Source organism: Schistocerca nitens, chromosome 9, assembly GCF_023898315.1.
Source record: "Schistocerca nitens isolate TAMUIC-IGC-003100 chromosome 9, iqSchNite1.1, whole genome shotgun sequence".
Lineage (NCBI taxonomy): Eukaryota > Metazoa > Arthropoda > Insecta > Orthoptera > Acrididae > Schistocerca > Schistocerca nitens.
Window position 1 is genome coordinate 141266950 of NC_064622.1, and position 23427 is coordinate 141290376.

The window sequence follows — 23427 nt, forward strand, 5'->3', positions numbered from 1 at the left end:
AACACTCCCCTGTGGCACGCCAGAGGTTACTGTAACGTCTGTAGACATCTCTCCATTGAGAACAACATGCTGTGTTCTGTTTGCTAAAAACTCTTCAATCCAGCCACACAGCTGGTCTGATATTCCGTAGGCTCTTACTTTGTTTATCAGGCGACAGTGCGGAACTGTATCGAACGCCTTCCGGAAGTCAAGGAAAATAGCATCTACCTGGGAGCCTGTATCTAATATTTTCTGGGACTCATGAACAAATAAAGCGAGTTGGGTCTCACACGATCGCTGTTTCCGGAATCCATGTTGATTCCTACAGAGTAGGTTCTGGGTTTCCAGAAATGACATGATACGCGAGCAAAAAACATGTTCTAAAATTCTACAACAGATCAACGTCAGAGATATAGGTATATAGTTCTGCGCATCTGCTCGACGACCCTTCTTGAAGACTGGGATTACCTGTGCTCTTTTCCAATCATTTGGAACCTTCCGTTCCTCTACAGTCTTGCGGTACACGGCTGTTGGAAGGGGGCAAGTTCTTTCGCGTACTCTGTGTAGAATCGAATTGGTATCCCGTCAAGTCCAGTGGAGTTTCCTCGGTTGAGTGATTCCAGTTGCTTTTCTATTCCTTGGACACTTATTTCAATGTCAGCCATTTTTTCGTTTGTGCGAGGATTTAGAGAAAGAACTGCAGTGCGGTCTTCCTCTGTGAAACAGCTTTGGAAAAAGGTGATTAGTATTTCAGCTTTACGCGTGTCATCCTCTGTTTCAATGCCATTATCATCCCGGAGTGTCTGGATATGCTGTTTCGAGCCACTTACTGATTTAACGTAAGATCTTCCTTGGATTTTCTGTCAAGTCGGTACATAGAATTTTACTTTCGAATTCACTGAACGCTTCACGCATAGCCCTCCTTACGCTAACTTTCACATCGTTTAGCTTCTGTTTATCTGAGAGGTTTTGGCTGCGTTTAAACTTGCAATGAAGCTCTCTTTGCTTTCGCAGTAGTTTCCTAACTTTGTTGTTGAACCACGGTGGGTTTCTCCCGTCCCTCACAGTTTTACTCGGCACGTACCTGTCTAAAACGCATTTTACGATTGCCTTGAACTTTTTCCATAAACACTCAACATTGCCAGTGTCGGAACAGAAATTTTCGTTTTGATCTGTTAGGTAGTCTGAAATTTGCCTTCTATTACTCTTGCTATAGAGGGTAAACCTTCCTCCCTTTTTTTATATTCCTATTTACTTCCATATTCAGGGATGCTGTAACGGCCTTATGATCACTGATTCGGTGTTCTGCGCTTACAGAGTCGAAAAGTTCGGGTCTGTTTGTTATCAGTAGGTCCAAGATGTTATCTCCACGAGTCGATTCTCTGTTTAATTGCTCAAGGTAATTTTCGGATAGTGCACTCAGTATAATGTCACTCGATGCACTGTCCCTACCACCCGTCCTAAACATCTGAGTGTCCCAGTCTATATCTATGCTATGCTATATCTATGCTATGTGCTAATAGTTTTTTTCTTCATCTTAGCATTCTTAACACATTCTGGGACTTTCTTACGAGTGTAATACAAGTAACAAAATTGTTAAGGGTTTCGTGGTCACTTGTTGACAAACGAAAGACCTTTGCAAGTAGCAAGAGGAGAACCCCACAAGAAATGACCACCGAAAAGCCCTTGGACTTTGGCGCGCCAGGTAAATACAGTCTGAGGTAGCGAGCTCGACTCCAGTCCGCCACCAACAACGGAGGGTGAAACATTGACAGTACCAGCCACTCGTGCTGGTGAAACGTCAGAAAAATCATCAAACAAACGTCTGCCGAAGAACCCGAGACAGAAGCCAACAGGCAGTTTAATACAAGGAAGTACCGCAAAATTGAATGTTATTTATATTTCCGTCTGATTAGAAAACTAAGAATGAAATAAAATTTAGATGTTTATTTCGTAATACGTGGCGATTTCGGAGTGTGTGGTTTATTAGGAACCTAGGTAGACAGCTTAAATTGCACTGAGTGAAACGAGCTGCAGTGACATGTATTTTCTTCGTTTGTAACGCCGGAAATGCATATGCTCCTATTTCCAACTATTGTACTGTAATTTTTTTTCCTTGTTTTGCTACCTCAAGATATGACATTTCTGTCTCTTTATTGTAATTGTTTTACTGTTTGTATATATATATATATATATATATATATATATATATATATATATATATAGGGAAAACTATGCTATCGAACGAATACATCGATAGGTCGTGTGGAGAACCGAAGTGTTGAGGATCTTTGGTAGTGTTAACTCTGTCGCGTGGAGCGCGGGCAGAGGGGGAGTCTGACTGGGGTGGTGCAGTGGAGCAGGTGTGTTGTGTGAAGCTCCCGCGAGTTGCCGCGCTTTCGGGGTTTGGCAGCATGTAATTGCGCTCGACTTGCGATGATGGTTTCTGACATGGTGTCGCGGACGGGAAGCATTAGCTGGCGCACATCAAGAGCCCGTTTCGTGTGGTGACCGTGTCGAGAAGAAGGCGCGCCAACATCCAGCTTCTGCAACTGCGACGGCCGACAATGAGTGACTGTCGCCACCTTCTCGATCGACGGCTTCAAACTTTCAATCAGCCAACAAGGAAGACTGGAAGCACGTAAAGTTTTAGAACTGTATGTCAGACCTCAGCTTTTCAAACTTTTAAAATTGTTGCATCACAAAATTACAGCAACTTAGCATGAACCTTTGTTGCTCATTGTCCCAATTGCATTGCCAAGCAGGGTCCCTTCCTTTTCCGAAATGAGCCCGAGTGTCGTTGAAATTCAAACGCCAGCATCATTCGATTTCACTGCTTCAATTTCAAAGTTCAGTTAAGGTATTCATAGCTGGCTACAATATTTAGATTGCACAAGCACAAATTAAGAGTGCGAGTTTTGTTACCGTATTTTAGTTACCTGTGACTGCAGCTCAGCTTGGTACGTACTAAATTTTACTATTGTTAACTGTTCAGAATCATTTAATTCAAGTTCAAAGTTAAATCTCTTATTTCTAAATTGCGTAGATTCAAGTTGCTTTTGAAATGGTTGTTGAGGTAGTCCAAGACTAACCGTATTTTACTGAATTTAGATGTGCTTCAGAAAGAAAGCTCACTATTAAATTCAGTCACTAAATTAACTTTCGATTTTCCGGTTTTATTAATTCTTTTGCTAAATTAAGTCAGAGTGTAGCGAAATTTATTACTTCTGACAAACTTTCAGTTTTCACACTACACATGTCAACCTTCAGTTGCACGCTTCTAGTGCTAATTATATGTGTAATAACCTTTCTTTTTTCAGTTACTATAGTAATTGTCCTTAGGACTGGCGACCATAATTTCCCCCAAATCTCAAATATCTAATTACCGCTAGTTAATTGTTAACGTAACGGCCGCACATTTACTTTCTTTATTAACTTTACCCCTTTTCAAAATTAATTTCCACCAGTTTCATTGGCATTTTTCCTTTCATTTAGATGTAACCCTTTCCTCCCTCTTTACCGACAAATAGACTTCGGTGACGATTGCTTTTTCCCAAATTTCCATTAGGTACACGCGGTTTAATTTTTCACTGTCATTAAGGTCGATAAGTGAGGGGGGGGGGGTTACACGTTGACAGAAATATTTAGCTGTTTGAGAACAGATAAGGAGAACAGTTTCTGCGCATGGGCGTAGTAAGCTGCTTCTTACGTCACTTCCGTTTGGAACAGATACGTGTTGTAGGTTTAACGTTTTGTCAGCGGCGACCGCTGCCGCGCTCAGTGGATATGCAGCTTAACGACAACACTGGTAACATGAGGGATACCACATTGCTCTTTCAAACCATTATCGGTTCTGCGTGCAGCATCATGCTGGATGTATGCACATGTGCAGGCAATGAAAAGAACGAACGTTGCCATATGTCCTCTAAATCTTGCGTTATGATTTGCGGCCCAGTTGCGTACCCAACACGATAACCTCTTAACTCACAAAGCGGGCAATTTTGACAGCTGCCGCTACATGTTTGACCTGTTTAAGGCCAGTGACTGTGTCTGATAGTCGAGGTGTGCATGGCATTGTCTTTCAGCAAGATAACGCAGGACTGCATCTTGACTGTGCTGTTCTGGCCTACATCGATGAGGAGAGTGTTCGACTGCAGTCCTGGCCAGTTGGTTCTCCAGATCTCTCACCCAGTGGAAACATCTGGTCGTTGGTTCCCGAGGGAGTGTCACCTGACCAGTTGCCAACCACTAATCTGGCGTGGAGTCGAAGCAACATCGAGGCCCATGAGAAAGAAAGGGCGCAGCTCTTACGTCACAGCACGTGACACGACACGTGGCATGAATGCCAGCAGTCATCTCCGGCAGGCAGGCAGTGAGTCACAATTTCAGCAAGGAAACTCATGATAGATAAGACCTTCAATGTTTATCTTATCACTGACTTATTGATTTCCTGTGGGCTTTGCACCGAGCCGAGCGTTCGTGAAGTATGACGGACAAGGCGACTAAAGTGACGTCACAAGTTCGTTGTGGGGCCCATATTTCTCGTGGTCTCCGAGCAGCATAGAATGACGCACTGTACCTGTATCTGTCATCCAAACTTGCTTACAGTGGATGAGGAGCCTGGTGGGAGCCGTTGATGCTACCATAGGTTACAGCGCTATGCTGTAAATTTCGTTACATAGGGAAACACGGGGCAGAGTGCGATAGCGGAGACCGGAGACTGCTGCAACCTATTGTAGTGACATGTAACTATCTCTCTGGATGGAAGGGAATGTGCGACAGCCATTTCGACTTGGTATGGTTGTCCTTCATGTTTCCAGATCCATATATATATATATATATATATATATATATATATATATATATATATATATATATATATACTCCTGGAAATGGAAAAAAGAACACATTGACACCAGTGTGTCAGACCCACCATACTTGCTCCGGACACTGCGAGAGGGCTGTACAAGCAATGATCACACGCACGGCACAGCGGACACATCAGGAACCGCGGTGTTGGCCGTCGAATGGCGCTAGCTGCGCAGCATTTGTGCACCGCCGCCGTCAGTGTCAGCCAGTTTGCCGTGGCATACGGAGCTCCATCGCAGTCTTTAACACTGGTAGCATGCCGCGACAGCGTGGACGTGAACCGTATGTGCAGTTGACGGACTTTGAGCGAGGGCGTATAGTGGGCATGCGGGAGGCCGGGTGGACGTACCGCCGAATTGCTCAACACGTGGGGCGTGAGGTCTCCACAGTACATCGATGTTGTCGCCAGTGGTCGGCGGAAGGTGCACGTGCCCGTCGACCTGGGACCGGACCGCAGCGACGCACGGATGCACGCCAAGACCGTAGGATCGTACGCAGTGCCGTAGGGGACCGCACCGCCACTTCCCAGCAAATTAGGGACACTGTTGCTCCTGGGGTATCGGCGAGGACCATTCGCAACCGTCTCCATGAAGCTGGGTTACGGTCCCGCACACCGTTAGGCCGTCTTCCGCTCACGCCCCGACATCGTGCAGCCCGCCTCCAGTGGTGTCGCGACAGGCGTGAATGGAGGGACGAATGGAGACGTGTCGTCTTCAGCGATGAGAGTCGCTTCTGCCTTGGTGCCAATGATGGTCGTATGCGTGTTTGGCGCCGTGCAGGTGAGCGCCACAATCAGGACTGCATACGACCGAGGCACACAGGGCCAACACCCGGCATCATGGTGTGGGGAGCGATCTCCTACACTGGCTGTACATCACTGGTGATCGTCGAGGGGACACTGAATAGTGCACGGTACATCCAAACCGTCATCGAACCCATCGTTCTACCATACCTAGACCGGCAAGGGAACTTGCTGTTCCAACAGGACAATGCACGTCCGCATGTATCCCGTGCCACCCAACGTGCTCTAGAAGGTGTAAGTCAACTACCCTGGCCAGCAAGATCTCCGGATCTGTCCCCCATTGAGCATGTTTGGGACTGGATGAAGCGTCGTCTCACGCGGTCTGCACGTCCAGCACGAACGCTTGTCCAACTGAGGCGCCAGGTGGAAATGGCATGGCAAGCCGTTCCACAGGACTACATCCAGCATCTCTACGATCGTCTCCATGGGAGAATAGCAGCCTGCATTGCTGCGAAAGGTGGATATACACTGTACTAGTGTCGACATTGTGCATGCTCTGTTGCCTGTGTCTATGTGCCTGTGGTTCTGTCAGTGTGATCATGTGATGTATCTGACCCCAGGAATGTGTCAATAAAGTTTCCCCTTCCTGGGACAATGAATTCACGGTGTTCTTATATCAATTTCCAGGAGTATATATATATATATATATATATATATATATATATATATATATATATATATATAAAGAAAGAAAGAAAATATGTTATGTGGACATGTGTCCGGAAACGCTTACTTTCCATGTTAGAGCTCATTTTATTACTTCTCTTCAAATCACATTAATCATGGAATGGAAACACACAGCAACAGAGGATTGACACATTGTTGGATGAACCATTTGCAGAAGTGTACCCGTGGAGGCCAATCAGCTGCTGATAGTGCCTGCACACGCTGTACATGGTACGGAAACAACTGGTTCTCCCGTAGCACTCTCCATACAGTGACGTGGTCAACGTTACCTTGTACAGCAGCAACTTCTCTGACGCTGACATTAGGGTTATCGTCAAATGCACGAAGAATTGCCTCGTCCATTGCAGGTGTCCTCGTCGTTCTAGGTCTTCCCCAGTCGAGAGTCATAGACTGGAATGTTCCGTGCTCCCTAAGACGCCGATCAATTGCTTCGAACGTCTTCCTGTCGGGACACCTTCCTTCTGGATATCTGTCTCGATACAAACGTACCGCGCCACGTTTATTGCCCCGTGCTAATCCATAAATCAAATGGGCATCCGCCAACTCCGCATTTGTAAACATTGCACTGACTGCAAAACCACGTTCGTGGTGAACACTAACCTGCTGATGCTACGTACTGATGTGCTTGATGCTAGTACTGTAGAGCAATGAGTCGCATGTCAACACAAGCACCGAAGTCAACATTACCTCATTCAATTGGGCCAACTGGCGGTGAATCGAGGAAGTACAGTACATACTGACGAAACTAAAATTAGCTCTAAGATGGAAATTAAGCGTTTCCGGACACATATCCACATAACATCTTTTCTTTATTTGTGTGTGAGGAATGCTTCCTGAAAGTTTGGCCGTACCTTTTTGTAACACCCTGTATATATGTTGGCAGGAAACGAGAGATAAACCGTTAAATGTTAATTTACCCGCTTAAATGACATGTAATCTTAAAGTACACGCCATTTGCTATACATTAGTTAAGTAACACGTTTAAATCCGACAGTTGTTATGCTCCATAGAAGTTGTTAACCCGGATGTGCCCTTGGGGCGATATGCATCAGGGCAGAATGGGATAGCGTCCCGTTTTGCCCTGTTCTTCTTTGATGCAGTTACATTTCAAACTATGCACTTCTTTTAATTTCCTTGCTTTTCCAGATGGTATCAGCCTACATTAGTAAGACTGGTAGACAGCAGTTACATATTAAATCAATGGATATGTCAGCTTCACGCATCTTATGTTCTGAAATGCAAGTTTTAAAAGTATCCAACGTTGGAAAGATACTTTCGTAATGCTAAGAGTAATCCCAACTACATAGTTGACAAATCAGATGGGGAATTTAAAAATATGTTCACTGCAGAGCAAGAAGACGAGCTTGTAGGGTACATGAGGTGAATCAAGAGTAGACCTTTTAGTCGAACTATGACACACCTCATTGTCAGATCATTGACCTATGAACCACAAGAAAGGAATGGCTTAGCACACAGATTTCACAAAGAAACTTGTCTGAGCTGGTTCATAGCACTTACTACTAGCCAACCTATGTTGTTTATTAGCAAGCCAGAAAATAAATTTGGTGCACGAGCGTTGGCATTCAGTAAAGTAACAGTAACAGAAACAGTAATTGGTATTGACATTAAAAATACCTGTAAATATTTCAAAATGACATGACAGAAATTTATTGTTATTAACGATTTTTTAAGATTTCATGTTCCTGTTTAATTAACAGCTTAACGACTTAGTTTTAAAATGATATTCCTAAAATTACAACGTTTATTCAATAATTTCACAAAAGTTATCTTAGCCCAATCTGTCCCTTGGGAGGTGCCAAACGGGAAACCTGGAAGTATTTCCTTGAAAAACTGTAAAAAATACAGAACACCGTTTTGTGTGATTTTCAGGTAAGATAGGTAATACTAGAAGGTGATTTTTTGAACTTTGAGGAAGTATTTTCTTGTGCTCATTTCCTTTAAAAAACGTTAAGTATCCCGTACTGCGGCGAGTTCCCTCACCCCCAAATCACCGGCATCTTTAATCGCGTGTTCTTCCTACGAGTATGTTCTGTATGCGCACAATAACTGAAGTTTCATTCTTTGCTATTGTTCTTGGCGTTGTAAATTTAATGGGCAGAAGTGATGTGTAAGCCTCTTGTGACTCTTTAGGAGATAACAGTTTACCAATGTCTGTAATATGTCTGAAGATATTTTGAGGTGAGAGAGGTAAGCGATCAAGAACTCAAGCGACTTTCTGAGATTCCGGGCTATGAAGACGCATACAGGAACGTCGTGACATTATAAAATTCTTATGATAATCGGAAAGTTCTGCAGATGTCTATTCATGAAAAGATTGTGTCACGAACGTAAGAAAAGGAATTATGAAATATTACAGCTTAAAGACGCGGTGACGATAAGGTTATTAGAGACGAAGTGCAAGATGCACTGGGGAGGCATGTTGAAAAAAGAAGACTGTAATCATTTTCAGAAGGATTATCCGGCAACTGCTTAAACGACTTACGGAAACATGAGAGCGGATTATCATACAGAGATTAGGGCAACTGCCAACCAATCGACTATTCAAGTTGGTTTTTAGAATTTATGATTCTGGAGACACAGCATCGGGTTTTCGGAAAAAAAAGTCATCCACGCATTTCCGATGATAGGAAGGGAGGGTAAGTGAGAGGCTTATAGCACAATCGGCTTACATCTCAGACATCCAAGTTACTGACGGGAATAATATGTAGAAGAATGAAGAAGAAATTTGAGGATCTGTTAAATGACGATCAGTTTCGCTTCAGGAAAGGTAAGGGCACCAGGGAAGCTAGTCTGACGTTGCGTTTGATAATGGAAGCAATATTTACGGAAAATCTAGACGTCTTCATAGAATTTGATGATCAAGAAAAAGCGTTCGGTAATGTACAACTGGGGGAAGATATTCGAAATCCTCATGAAAATGGGTGCAAGCTATAGGGAAAGACGCGTAACACACAACATATACACGAACAAAGAGGTAAAACTAAGAATCTAAGACTAAGAGCGGAGAGCTTAGATTAAACGGTTTAGGACAGGGACTGTAGTCTTGCACACCTGCTGTTCAGTTGATGTATTAAAGAAACAATGACGGACATGAAAGAAACGTTCGGGACTGGGACTAGAATTCAGCGCAAAAGGACATCTCTGATACCCATTCCAGTCACATTAATGTGACTGCTGCCCGTCTTCAACGTCAACGCCGCGCGGTATTAGCCGAGCGATCTTGGGCGCTCCTGTCATGGACTGTGCGACTGGTCCCGGCGGTGTTCGAGTCCTCCCTCGGGCATGGGTGTGTGTGTTTGCCCTTAGGAAAATTTAGGTTAAGTAGTGTGTAAGCTTAGGGACTGATGACCTTAGCAGTTAAGTCCCATAAGATTACACGTATTTTTTCAACATCAACGCGTAATAACCACTGACAGACGGTAGGTGGCAGTGCTAGCAATGGGGGGTATATAAAGCGTGTCGGGGGATGCGGAAAACACAGCAGTCGTTGTCTTAATGCGGAAACGGAGCGGTTTATCTAATATCCAAAAGGATATGATAATTGGTTTTTGGGCCAAGGGTGGAAGCATTTCCAAAACGGCTAAATTTGTAAATTTTTTCGCGTGTCACCGTGGTTAAAGTGTACCGTGCATGGCAAAACTGAGCGATGCAAAACCGGCGCTAGAGCATGGGTCATAGATGACAGGGGTAGCGATGGCTGGAACAGACGTGCAACTAGAATGAGATTTTCACTCTGCAGCGGAGTGTGCGCTGATAGGAAACTTCCTGGCAGATTAAAACTGTGTGCCGGACCGAGACTCGAGTCTACTTTATAAATGGCTCTGGGCACTATGGGACTTAACATCCGAGGTCATCAGTCCCCTAGAACTTAGAACTACTTAAACCTAACTAACCTAAGGACATCACACACATCCATGCCCGAGGCAGGATTCGAACCTGCGACCGTAGCGATCGCGCGGTTCCAGACTGTAGCGCCTAGAACCGCTCGGCCACTTAGGCCGGCGTGGCAACTTCGATCGGTCTGTTCGCTCCATGGATTATCAACCAAGAAACATAGCGGAGCAGCTGGCCACGGCACTTTAGTCGGCAGGACTCCACACCCCCGTCGGTACCTTCCAGAATGGAAATGGAAATGAGCGTTTGGCGTCATTGGCCGGGAGACCTCTTCGGGGCAGGTCCGACCGCCTTGTTGCAAGCCTTAATACATTCGATGCCACATTGGGCGACCTGCGCCCCGGATGGGGATGAAATGATGATGAAGACAACACAACACCCAGTCCCTGAACGGAGAAAATCCCCGGCGCAGCCGGGAATCGAACGCGGGCTCGTAGGACGACAATCTGTCACGCTGAGCACTCAGCTATCGGGGCGGACCTTCCAGAAAGTCGCTGACTCTCCTCCTGTACATCTATGCTGTGAAATGTGGTTATTCAAGCTTCAGAAATGTGGTCGCATTCATGAGACTGGACCGTGTATTGTCTTACAGTGTGAAATAATTTAAACAATTTTAACCAAAACAACACGTTGAAAGTGAAGTTCATGCGAGAACTGGCAGGAAATTTTGAAATAAAATCATGAGTAAGACAACGAGATGGCTTGTCGTCCGTAATTTTTAACTAAATGTTAGAGAAATTGGTTAGAGAGTGGAGGAAGGCTATAAATACTAAGAATGTGCAACGAGGGAGAAAGATAAATAACATCACTCTAGAACGTCTAGCAATTACAGATAGCGTAACACTTATTAACAGACTCACTAGAAGATGCACAAGAACAAATCACAGAACAACAACGGCAAACAACAGAAGTATAGCTGCCATTATCATCTGAAATCAAACAGTTCATGACAAGCATCAATAATGCAACTCAAAAGCTTAAACTAAATAACAGCACAATATATAAAATAGACTGCCGGCCGGGGTGGCCGAGCGGTTCTAGGCATTACAGTCTGGAACCGCGCGACCGCTACGGCCGCAGGTTCGAATCCTGCCCCGGCCATGGGTGTGAGTGATGTCCTTAGGTTGGTTAGGTTTAAGTAGTTCTAAGTCCTAGGGGACTGATGACCTAAAATGTTAAGTCCCATAGTGCCCAGAGCCATTTATAAAGTAGACTGTTTTGAATATTTAGGAGAATGGATATCAAACAACATAAAGAAAATACATAAATAGAAACTGGAACATATAAAATGGAGAGGTCCATTCAGATGACAAGAAACATATAAATTAAAAATACTTTATCGTGGAAGACGAAACTGAAACACTATGAAACAGTGGTAAGACCAGGAATACTCTACACAGTGAAAACTCTTAAACCGACTATGGAGAGAGAGCTCGACGAATTAGTAAAATTGAAAGTAGAATCCTAAGAAAAATACTAGGACCCAAAAGCAGCAGTGAGTCAGCGTACAGATTATCATCTAATGCAGAACGAAATCCGATTGTTGGAAAGTTAACAGATGTAATGAGAAAAAGGAAATTAAAATTCGATGGGCACATATGCGTTATGAATAATGTTAAAATAACCAAACAGTATTTTTCCTTACTAAACAATTACAAATTCCCCCTGCGGGTTCGGGGGTTAGAATAGGCCCGCGGTATTCCTGCCTGTCGTAAGAGGCGACTAAAAGGAGTCTCAAACGTTTCGGCCTTAATGTGATGGTCCCCATTAGGGTTTGACCTCCATTTTTCCAAATTCCACAGAAGTACGAGCCTTTTGGGGAAGGACACCTTACGTGGTGCACCATCAGTCCTCTGTGCCCTAAGGCCTTGGCATTCTTGATCATCTTGGCGTCGTCACTGCACCTTCCATCCGTCATTTTGTGCATACCCACCTGATGGATTGTGTACGTAACGCCCTTAGTGCGCCACCATCTGCACCCACGATCACTATAGACTACCCATGGCACCCAAAATCCAGCACGGTAGCCAGCCCGTTGTGGTGGGGTCGTCATGTACCCTCTAGGTTGTAGCCCCCTGACAACACAGGGATCGTACTGCCGATGCCTGAGCTGACACCTCCCCACGTAAGCCAAGGAGTCGATGCTCGTCTCTCTGGGGCATCAGGACTCCCGGCAACGGCCATCCTGCCAGGTGGCCTTTGCTGTGGCTGGGTGGCGCCCGTGGGGAGAGCCCCTGGTCGGAGTGGGTGGCATCGGGGCGGATGCCCCGCAATGAAGCGGGTGAAATCTCAATCTGGTGGTCGCCCGACCGCCAATGTCTCTAAGCGTGGTAAGACAGAATTTAATGCTGTGACATATAACCCGAAATCGTTCCCTTCCCTAGCCACACCATGGGAGGAACGTCGGGCTGCAGACAGACAGGAGCCGTATTCGCCACGATACCTTGTATGCAGCAGAACTGATGGGGATTCGTTTTTGGGAACTAAGCCTCTTTTCTTTGTGCACAATCTCGAAGATAAGTTCGGGGAAGTGGCGTCTCTTTCCAAAATGAGGAGCGGGGCCATTCTGATACAAGCAGCTTCATCTGCACAGTCCCAGGCATTACTCGCCTGTGAGAAGCTTGGTGACATCCCCGTTACTGTCACTCCCCATAAGTCCTTAAATTTGGTCCAGGGGATTATTTTTCATAAAGATCTTCTGCTACAGTCTGATGACGAGCTACGGGAGAACCTGGCACGACAAGGTGTGCACTTTGTCCGTCGTGTCTTTAGGGGGCCCAAGGATAATAGCGTCGCTACCGGTGCCTTCATCCTGGCCTTTGAGGGTGACTGCTTGCCTGAGAAGGTCAAGGTCATGATCTACCGGTGCGATGTCAAGCCCTATGTCCCGCCCCCTATGCGATGCTTCCAGTGCTGGAAATTCGGACACATGTCCTCCAGATGCACTGCCAGCCCCATGTGTCGTGATTGTGGACGGCCTTCACATCCTAATGCTCCATGTGCTCCGCCTCCCACCTGCGTTAACTGTGGGGAGCATCATTCTCCCTGCTCGCCAGACTGTGCAGTCTATCAACGTGAGCGGAAGATCCAAGAAATTAAGACCTTGGACCGTTTAACTTACCAAGAGGCAAAGAAGAAGCTGGAACGACTCAACCCCACACCTCTGTTGAGGAGTTATGCTACCGTCACACTGCCGCCACCAGCTCCTGCACAGACTCCCTTCTCCGTTGGCCCACAGAGAAATCCAGTAACGTCTGCCCCACCGCTGGGACAGGCCACTCTCTCTTCCACTGCTCCCAAAGCACCCAGTTTGGGAGCAGTGCGCCCCAAGCAACCGGGGACGTCAGTCCCCACCTCTCAGCCAGAGCGGCGACAGCCCTCTCCGGCTCCTCAGCTGGGGAGGCGACAGCCCTCTCCGGCTCCTCAGCCGGGGAAGCGACAGCTCTCTCCGGCTGCTCAGCCGGAGACGCAACAGCCTCCTCCGGCCTCACTTGTTCGGAAGGGATCCCTTGGGGGAGTCCCTTCCAAGGACTTCCCCAGTGTCTCACAAGACACTAGCCAGTGGCTGAAGCAGCCACCAGCTGCTGGTCGAAGGGCTTCACGCTCTTCCTCTGTTCCTGATAATGCATCAGGAAAGCCCTCCCAGCATGCCAACCCTCCTCCCAAAGACAGGAGAGAGAAGAGGAAGCTCTCCAAGAAGGATAAGGACCCAGTGGTTCCCGCACCAACGCTTCCTGTCAGCTCAGCCTCTGAGGATGAGGTCGAGCTCTTTGCGTCCCCTGATGACCTGGATCTCGCCGTCTCCTCAGAAACGATGGCCGTAGCGACGTCAGACACTCAGTCGGTGGCAGCATGTGACCCTGCAAAGTAATTTGCCTTTTCAGTGCCTGAATGCCCCTACAGGACACGCTTTGTACAATCCTCCAGTGGAATTGTGGCGGTTATTTTAGCCATCTACCTGAGCTACGTCAGCTTCTAAGCATGACACCTGCTTTATGCATTGCTCTCCAGGAAACCTGGTTCCCGGCAATGCGGACCCCTGTCCTCCGTGGATACAGGGGTTATTACTGCAACCGTAGCACTTACAATTGTGTGTCAGGTGGAGCCTGCGTGTATGTCCTTACCTCTGTATATAGTGCTCCTGTGCCCCTTCAAACATCATTGGAAGCTGTGGCTGTCCGCGTAAGGACTACCCAGGACATAACCGTCTGCAGTATCTATCTCCCTCCAGGTGGTACAGTCTCCCTGACCGAATTGGCTGCACTTGTCGCCCAACTTCCCACGCCTTTTCTTCTCCTTGGGGATTTTAACGCCCACAATCCCCTGTGGGGTGGATCGAAGATTACTGGCCGAGGCAGAGATGTCGAGAATCTCATCTCCCAACTCGACCTCTGCCTCTTAAACACTGGCGCTGCCACGCATTTCAGTGTGGCGCATGGCACGTTCTCGGCCATAGATTTGTCGTTGTGTAGCCCACGGTTTGTACCATCGGTCCACTGGAGAGTCCATGACGACTTGTGTGGTAGTGACCATTTTCCCATCTTCCTTTCACTACCCCATCGTCGATCCCATGAACGCCTGCCTAGATGGGCATTTAGCAAGGCAAACTGGGAAACGTTCTCCTCTGCTGCCACTGTTGAATCTCTCCCCCACGGTACCATCGATGTGGCGGTTGAGGCACTGACTGCAGCGATTGTTTCCGCTTTGGAACGTACCATTCCTCGTTCGTTAGGGTGCCCCCGGCGAAAGTCAGTGCCTTGGTGGTCTCCGGAGGTCGCTGAAGCCATTAAAGAACGTCGGCGGGCTCTTCAGCGACATAAGCGGCACCCGTCTTTGGAGAACCTCATTTTCTTCAAACGTCTCCGTGCTCAGGCACGGCGGCTCATCAAGAGGCGGAAACAGGAGTGCTGGGAGAGGTACGTTTCCACCATTGGTTCCCGTACTTCACCCTCTCAGGTGTGGATGAAGATTCGGCGCATCTTTGGAGTGCAACACTCTACAAGTGTCCCAGGGCTTACCATCAACGGTGCGGTATCCACCGATGCTGATGCAATCGCCGAGCATTTCGCACAGCACTATGTTCGGGCCTCTGCGTCGGGGAATTACCCGCCTGCGTTTCGTGCGCTTAAACGCCGGGAGGAAGGCAAACGGCTTTCTTTTGCTTCTCGTCGCCCTGAGACGTATAACGCCCCATTTAGTTTGTGGGAACTCCAAAGCGCCCTGGCACAGTGCCCCGATACAGCCTCTGGGCCAGATGGCGTCCACAATCAGATGCTCAAACACCTGTCCCCGGACTGTCAGCGATGTGTTCTTGCCATCTTCAACCGCATATGGGGCGATGGTGTCTTTCCGTCGCAGTGGCGAGAAAGTACCATCATTCCGGTGCTGAAGCCTGGTAAGGACCCGCTTACTGTGGATAGCTATCGGCCCATCAGCTTGACGAATACTCTGTGCAAGCTACTGGAACGTATGGTGAGTCGACGGCTGTGTTGGCTGCTCGAGTCTCGGGGTCTTCTGGCTCAGTGCCAGAGCGGCTTCCGTCAGGGCCGTTCCACCACCGATGCTTTGGTCTTCCTTGAGTCTGCAATCCGCACTGCCTTTTCCAGGCGCCAACACCTCGTCTCCGTCTTTTTCGACCTCTCCAAAGCATATGACACGACGTGGCGGCACCATATTCTCGCCACACTGCACGGGTGGGGTCTCCGGGGCTCTCTCCCCATTTTTATTCAGAATTTTTTATCTGTTCGGACATTCCGCGTTTTAATTGGCACATCCCATAGTTCGCTTCATATCCAGGAGAACGGCGTTCCACAGGGCTCTGTATTGAGCGTGCCCCTTTTCCTTGTGGCCATTAATGGCCTTGCAGCAGCAGTAGGGTCGTCTGTCTCACCCACGTTATATGCTGACGATTTCTGCATCTTTTTCAGCTCCTCCACGATTGGTGTTGCAGAACGTCGGTTGCAGGGAGCCATACGCAAGGCGCAGGCGTGGGCCCTAGCCCATGGGTTTCAGTTTTCCCCTGCGAAGACTTGTGTTATGCACTTTTGTCAGCGTCGAACTGTCCATCCCCACCCTGAGCTGTATCTTCAGGATGCCATGCTCAGGGTTGTTGACACTTACCGTTTTCTGGGATTGCTGTTCGATGCCCGGCTTACTTGGCTTCCACATATTCGTCAGCTCAAGCGTCAGTGCTGGCAGCATCTGAATGCCCTCCGCTGCCTCAGCAACACCACTTGGGGTGCAGATCGTAACACGCTGCTGCAGCTCTACAAAGCCCTTGTGCTGTCCCGGCTTGATTATGGGAGTGTGGCGTATGGCTCAGCGTCGCCCTCAGCGTTGCAACTGCTGGACCCCATTCACCACTGTAGGGTTCGACAGGCGACAGGGGCATTCCGCACCAGTCCTGTCAATAGCCTACTTGCTGAGGCTGGGGTTCCTCCGCTCCACATTCGACGTCAACAACTCTTAGCCAACTATGCTGCCCACGTCCGTTGTTCTCCCCGTCACCCTAACTACCGTCTCCTTTTCGCCGATGCGGCAGTCCATATTCCACGCCGGCGGCCGCTATCAGGCCACGCAATTGGGATCCGTGTTCGGTCACTCCTTAGTGAACTCGAGTCTTTGCCTCTTCCATCTGCTTTTCAGGTCCGCCCACATACACCACTTTGGTGTCTTCGTCGGCCGCAGCTTCGGCTGGAACTTTCCCGATGGCCAAAAGATTCAGTTCCTCCTGCAGTCTTGCGCCGCCAATTCCTTGCTCTCCTTGGCGCATTCCATGACTCGGAGGTTCTCTATACCGATGGCTCGATGGTTGATGGCCGTGTGGGGTACGCTTATGCTCATGCGGACTATGTAGACCAGCGCTCCTTGCCGGAAGGCTGCAGTGTTTACACTAGAGATGGGGGATCCGCTCTTGAACTAATTCATAGAGTTCAATCTTTCAAAGGAGTGAACAATCAGTGATTCAGAAAAAAAGAACGGTAGCTCCAAACGTTTCCCAGGCAGAGAGAGAGAGAGAGAGAGACGGAGCATATCAGCAGCGCCTCTGCTGGTCAGAGCACAGTGCACGCCACACAACACAGCCAGCGCCGGCCTCTGCCCTGCTTCTACCTTGGCTGCCTGCATTGTGCAGTGCCCCATTGGATTTTGTGTTTCACATATGCCGGGCCGTCTCTGTGCGTCGTCTGCCGTGTGCACTGTGCAGTGTCTGGCGCAGCTTAACTTCGCATCGCACTCTGTCGGCGATCGTTTCAGTCGCACGTCCTGCCCTCTGGGCAGTTGATGCCAGCAACAGGACAGAGAGCCACCTAGCGGATAACATAGGAACTACTTGCAAAAACCTGCTTGCAAGGGAGCGGACGATTTGTCTCGGAGCGGGTGAGCTCCCCCCACCCTCGGAACTCGCCCGCTCAACGCTCACCCCACCGTCTCGACTCTAGCCAGAGCGTCGAGCAAAGCGACTCTGGTGTCACTCTGGTCTCTGCGGTCTCAGCTCACGCAGTAATACAGCTCGCTGCTCGACCTGCTCGACTCAGCGCCTCTGCATCGGAGTTTGTCCCCACTGGATATTGTTCTTCATAGTAATACCGCTATGTATATTACATTATTATGTTATGTATACATCAATTGTTTTTATTTTATTTTTATTTGTTTAAACTGATTAGATTAGGTTCCTGATGACTACTCTTACTATAGGATTTTTATTATGGACACTCGAATTTACGCTTTAATTACGAGCGAACCGATAAACGTATCGCAAAATGTGATACACCAATATTTTCCTTGTTTTATTCTGCGTAAGGCTATATGCAGCACTTTCGTTTTACAGTCAAATTTATATTTTTTTTTCTTATTCTGGTACGGATTTTGCGATTTTAGGCGTCTTCGAAAGGAAAAATATATGGCTTGCAATGTATTTGTATGAGGTTAATGAAATTTTAATACATTATAGCCAAATATATTGTTAATGTAAATCTCAAGTTACAACATTTTCCGATCACCCAAAAAACCACGCTAGTGCAAAATATATCAATAATCAAAAACTTTGTCATATCGTGGAAATTTCAATAAACAATACAAAATTCTTACTCATTATCTATGTTACTTCAAAATAGGATCAAATAAGATCAAAATACAGGTATAGTACTGGAATAAACCAAGTTTAAAGGGCAATGTGCCTTTCATTTATTTTCTTTTGTAAATGAGTGGTGAGTCATGAAAAACAGCTAATTCATTTCAGGGAGTGAACAGTTCTGATCCAATCTCTGAAAAGAACAGTTTTGCCCATCTCTAGTTTACACCGCAGAGCTAACAGCCATTTTTCGTGCCCTTGAGCATATTCGTACCAGCACTGGCGAGTCTTTTGTCATTTGCAGTGACTTACTCAGTAGTCTACAGGCTCTTGACCAGTGCTACCCACGCCATCCCATTGTTGTTGCCATCCAGGAGTCCGTTCATGGTCTTGAACAGCGTGGACGTTCAGTGGTGTTCATATGGACCCCGGGACACGTTGGGATAGCGGGAAACGAACACGCCGACAAGTTAGCTAAAGAAGCCACCCGCAAACTGCCGTTGGAGATCGGCCTCCCGGCAACTGATCTCCGATCGGTGTTATGCCGTCGGGTCCTTGGGATGTGGGCAGACGAATGGCGCACTCTGTCTGCCCCCAACAAGTTGCGGCAGGTCAAGGAGACAACGACTGTGTGGGGTTCCTCCATGCGGGCCTCTCGCAGGGATTCTGTTGTTCTGTGTAGGCTCCGCATTGGCCACTCTTGGCTGACGCATGGTCATCTGCTGCGTCGAGAGGACCCCCCCTCATTGTCGCTGTGGTGCAAATATGACGGTGGCCCACATATTGTTGGACTGTCCTCTTTTAACCGCCATCAGGCGATCTTTTAACCTCCTGGGTGATTTAACATCTCTTTTGGGTGATGATGTCTCTATGGCAGATCGTGTTTTAAGTTTTATTCGAGCAAGTGGCTTTTATAGGTCCCTCTAATTTTATTGCGTCACCCTCTTGTGTACTGTATCTTTTACTTCGTTTTGTGTTGTAATTCGACTCCACCCTAATCTTTTAGGCTGGTGGTTTTAACGTGTTGCAGAGTGGCTGGCTCATCCTATTATTTTCGTGATCAGCCAGCCACAGTCCTCTGCTGTGCAGTTTTAATTCCTTCTGCCTTTCTTCTCTATGTTGTTTTTGTTGCTGTGCTCCGTTTTCCATGTTTCTTTATTATTGACCTTGGGGATTTTCTTCCCCTGGGATTCTTATCTTCTGCTTCGAATGCTTATGGATGGTTTCCCTGTGCTCTGTGTGTTTATGAAACAAGGGACCTATGACCTTTGTAGTTTGGTCCCTTTAATCCTCAAACCAACCAACCAACCAATTACAAATGCAGAATTACATGGCTGGGAGTTCACAAGATGCAAGAAGCGACTACACGGGTAGCGGGGTGCAGTGTAGAGGGGACTTGGCGGTTTTTTACATTAGAGGGTCTCGGGAAAATGCAGAAAGGGCTTCAGTTTCAAACACAGGAACGAACACAGTAGTTGTAAATTGCCGTAGCTGTGATGGAGAAGAACCAGAGCTCCAAGTGCTAACAGAAAACATTGAATCTCAGATAATTATAGCACGGAAAGCAGGCTAAAGCCGGAAACTAGTTCAGCCGAAATTTTTAAAAAGGGCTTAACCGTGTTCATAAAGGATAGATTAAAAACGGTTGGTGGTGGAGTATTTACTGCTGTTAGAAGTAGTTTACTTTGTAGTGAAATTAAAGAAGATAATTCCTGTGAGCTAGGATGGGTGGAGATTATACTTCATAACCGAAATAAATCGATAATTGGTTCATTTTACCGGCTCTCCGATTCCGTTTATACAGTTGCTGAACAGTTCAAAGAAAGCTTGAGTGTCATTTTGTAACAACAACAACGCTGTACTATTGTACATATAATAATTTTTTTCTCATTTCCGATAGATTAGTATAATCGATGTTCTGATTTCATTTCTTTTTTGTTTCATGCCATTATGTCAAAGGAAGTGTAAACAATTTTCGATGTGAATATTAATGTTTATATCAAATGTTTAAGCAATATTATAACAGAATTGAAATGTAAGAAACGTTGAAACTATTGTAAGATGTCAAAGTTGTAATTGTGCGTCTGGTCCATACGTAGGCAATGTATTAGGATATGTAGAATGCAAAACCTCGGGTGAATTCCCTGTCTGTAGGGGAGCGGTAAAAGGTGGATGGCAGGCGAGCGCGGGAAAATGCACACGGGCGCTGCACGGCATAACGGGCTCAGCAGTAGTAGTCGGAGTTGGGCATCGGTCTGAGTAACACGTTCTGGACCGAGGAGGCTCTCCTGGAAGACGTAGTTGCATTGAGCCTCGGATGTGCCGTTTACGACGACTATACAGCATGGCAAAATTACATAGGCACTAAATGGAAAAATATTGCGACGCTATGAAGAAGTAAAGTGCCGATACATCAAGAGCCATAGCTGTGATTGTATGTGTGCTCTGCGCCTCGCCATCTCGCCGCCCGCCAACCGCCGCATCGATACGAACAGGTTGAAACTTTTAGTACTGTATTCGTGTGGACCAGTGTTCCTTTTGTTCCTTACTGTTCAATAACAACTGAACTTTTACCAGAACTGTCCTATCATTTGCTTATCGTCATCACTAACCTAGACAGGGTCCTTTCCACATGTTGTGCAACCCGAGTGTCCCGAAATGAAGATTTAAAGTTTATGTTAATAATAATTACCAGCAGACCTATCTATGTTAGAATGATGTTTAAAGAACTTTGTTGTTAATGAATATATAGGTAGATAATATAGGTCTGACAAAGTTGGAAGATAATGTTGAAACTGGTTTAATAATGAAGTTTAATTAATTTGAGAGAAAAATAATGGTAGTTAAATGAGCAAGAAATAAGACAAAAAGAGTAATAACTCATATATTGGAAATCTTGAGTGCTTAACGATTTCGATAATCAAAAATTTCAGTACAGTGATCATAACAGTTTCAGGGTCCCCCCCCCCCTCCCCTTTTCTTTTCTATTCATTTAAATTCTGAAGTGTACTGAACTGATTTGACCAGCAAAGTTAAAGTCGATATAAAACCAAAATTTATTAGTGTTTTACCTTTTCCAAAATTGACATTGTATGTGTGTTTCGAAAGTGCTATTTCTAGGGTAACCTATGCCCGATTTTAATCAGATCAATAGACAGTACGAAGTTTGTAGAAAACATTATAGTGTATTGTTGTGTATTTTTGGTTTGTCCATATTAGTACAGAAAGTGAAATTATTAGTTCAATAGATTTTTCTGGTTCAAAAATTTACCATATTGTTCAGTGTTATTACGTGTTTTGTATAACGTACATCAACTTGTACTGGGAAGAAACTCAGTTAATGCCTAATTAGGCTGGCGACCGTATTATTAACAATTTGGTAGCATCTGCTGTGTCGTTTCTTGTCCGTCCTAAAGTGTAGTTGCACTTCAGACTTACTTGACGTATCATTGTTGTTACTGAGTGGGTGGAAGTCTGATGTTGCCTCCATTCAGGTACACGCGGTCAACATATATACCAAAATCCTTTCTTATAAGGTGGAGCCCGTCAACTTGTAACGTTCCCTGGCATTTTCACAGTTTATTTGTACCATATACGCCGCTCTGGGCAAGTTGTATATACATCGTAATTATTCAACAAAAATATTACTGAATGTGGTATAAAATACGTTTGTCATTTTTATTATGTTTTATTGTAATATTTCTCTGTATTTAGGATAGGAATTTTTCTGTATTTAATATGTGAATGTAAAATGTGTCAGTATTTGCGGTATCAGAGATATAAAAAATTTGCCAGAAGAGAATAATTTACAAAGAAATGTTAATAGTCGGGAAATGCTATATAAGGACTAAACATTATGTATTCTTTGGTCTTGTCTGATGAGACGCGATTGAGGTTGGACGCTGTGAAGAAGCTTTTAACGAATGTGTAGAAGTCTTTTGTCTCCGTCTGGACTTAGCCGCCATTAGACGATGTGTTACGAATTAATGTGAGTTGAATTGTTGTTTGAGCTAAATATATCAGTATTTATCAAAAGTGTGAATTATTTATGTAAATTAGCTTGCCCACGTCATCTATAAAATTTCTTTAAGAATTTTTCAGCATTTTTTAGCGGTGTTGCTGGGCTGTGCCGCGACCAACAATCGCAGATCTGAAGAGGCGGCACATTTAAAAAATTATCAAACCCGTAAATCGGGAACAGATGCATAAAAATCAATCGTGAATTAAGAAATTGTTCTTTCTTTTCAGTGATCCTGTGGCTGATAACATTTGAATTAATTATACGTTTGTGCATTCGTAGGCGGATAGTTAATGTTAGTTAACACTGAAATTTAAACAGTTTGGTTCTTTAAAATAACTCAAATGCATAGTGAAGTAGGTTTGATCAGTGATAAATGTCGGCTTGGCAATAATTACAACATTTTCTGCTGATAGGGATAATCTTGTGTTCTGTGGCTATTGCCGGGATAAAATTCAGTAAAAATATTTAACAAAAAACCCACTGCATCAGGAAAGTGTATGCCAAGGCCGAATGATCTAAAGGACTCAATTCTCAACTAAATATTATTATCCAGTTAATATGAGTGCACGTAATATTTTTTCTTTAAATGTACGTAATTCTTAAGAAAGTAAAATTTTTTATTACCACACGAAATTAAGAGAGTGGTTCTACAACAAAGTTCGCACGAAAGAAAATTAACTTAAAAGGCAAAAGATAAAATTTATTATTCATCATTCTTTAACGAATTCGACATTACGGCGATTTCGTTATAATTGGCGCCCAGCGTGGGGCTCGAATATGCAGTGGCCACTAAATACCCGTGAGATAACTAGGGAATTAATATAGTCGAACTTTGTTGCAGAACATTTAATAATTTTTCTATGTATTGTATGTATTTCATAACCAATATTGTGTGGTAATACCTGTGTATGATTTTTTGCATGAGAACACTATGTATCCAGAGGCAAGCTGAAGAAGAGAGCTCATTATTTCGAAAAATTAATTACCTACCACAATATCAGGGGGCAGCTGCACCCAAGATAGATCACCAAAAGGTAAAGCTACAGTGTAGTTGTCCTGTGGGTAGTAAAGTAGCCTCAGTGC

At 45.6% G+C, this 23427-nt stretch overlaps 1 protein-coding gene across 1 annotated transcript in view; it reads right to left on the reverse strand.

Moving 5' to 3' along the window:
* Positions 1 to 23427, reverse strand: part of LOC126204058 (probable G-protein coupled receptor Mth-like 3) — a 754641-nt gene that overhangs the window by 693981 nt on the left and 37233 nt on the right. The gene's annotated exons all lie outside the window — the stretch shown is intronic.